Consider the following 1,505-nt stretch of genomic DNA (forward strand, 5'->3'; position numbering starts at 1 on the left):
TTTTAAAGTTTGGGTATCCTTGTACACATAGCAGCTAAATTAGAGCCCCAGTTTTCCCCTGGTGATTTAATCAGTTCATCCCAGTGTCTCAACTCCTGGAGGATTTATTCTTACCGTAGAATTGCTTATTATTTTAATGATAGCATTAGGAGAGAAAGTGGGAAATAGCGACTTAAAGATACATTCTCAAGATCAGCAAGAAAATAATTATGGTAAAAAAATCAAATAAGAACCACCCTCTGTCATCAAAAATTTATACTGAATTGTCAGTTTCTCTTTATAACACTTCACATAAAATAATACACAGGGAAAAACAAGCAAATAAAACAGAAGCACTAATACTGAAAAGCTACAATTTCCCACCCACCTTTCCCCACCTCACCCTACTGAGCAGAGGCAGCCCAACCATTCCCACGTCAGTTCATTTGGGCGCGTTACTTTGCTGCCTAAATGTTTGCCCTATAACTTCTCAATAGCTTCTGTCTTCCATATGAAAGAAGAAGCCTCACCACCACCTGTCCCATCTTTCTTTCTGCCCAAATTTCTAATAATTCTATTATTTTCAGGTTTCCCATTGGTTGCCAACTAATTTAAAATAAAATCTTTAACCTGTCAGGAGGCTGAGGCAAGAGAATCGCGTAAGCCCAAGAGTTAAGAGGTTGCTGTGAGCCGTGTGACGCCATGGCACTCTACCCGAGGGCGGTACAGTAAGACTCTGTCTCTACAAAAAAAAAAAAAAAAAATCTTTAACCTGGATATTTCGTTTTACTGGCATCTGCTACCTCATCAAGGTTAGATGAAGGCATCTTGACCTTCTTTCCAACTTTGCTCCCATTTCTGTCTCCCAAATTCTGTCATCCCTACTTGGGGGCAGGGAAAGGATATTAAAAATATTCCACAGCTCTCAGAGTAACCTTACTAGTTCAAGACTGGACTTTCAACTACAATCCTTTATGTTGTTGATCTGTTCTCTCTCTCTCGCGCGCGCTCTCTCGTTTTTTGTTTTTTTTTTTCTTATGTCCTTGCTATTTTGTTTCTGTCTTGGAAGATGACACAGATGTTATGACAATAGGGCGGGCTTACTGCAGGTTTAGGGAAGGTGTGGAGGTACAGATGTGTGCTGGCAGGAGCTCACTGATCCCCGCAGCAGCCTGATGAGCTTAGCATTTCCAATCACTGTATTATTTAAAATACACCCATTCAGTGGTAAGGCTGAGATTCAAACCTAGGCGGTCTGGATACCCAAACATATTACATATATATTATATTCTGTATAATACATATAAAGTGTTTATATACTTATAATACTTATACCATATGTAAGTATTACAGTAAATGTTAGGTATATATATCATTACATAACATATGATATGTATATTAAATTAAATATAGCAAAGTATATTAAATATGAAAATTAAGTAAATACATACACATTATATATTAAATATATACGTGTGTGTGAATTTTCTTTCCCTTTGCCACCCCTGAGACAGGAAGGCCAACAC

Source organism: Nycticebus coucang, chromosome 7 (assembly GCF_027406575.1).
Source record: "Nycticebus coucang isolate mNycCou1 chromosome 7, mNycCou1.pri, whole genome shotgun sequence".
Classification (NCBI taxonomy): domain Eukaryota; kingdom Metazoa; phylum Chordata; class Mammalia; order Primates; family Lorisidae; genus Nycticebus; species Nycticebus coucang.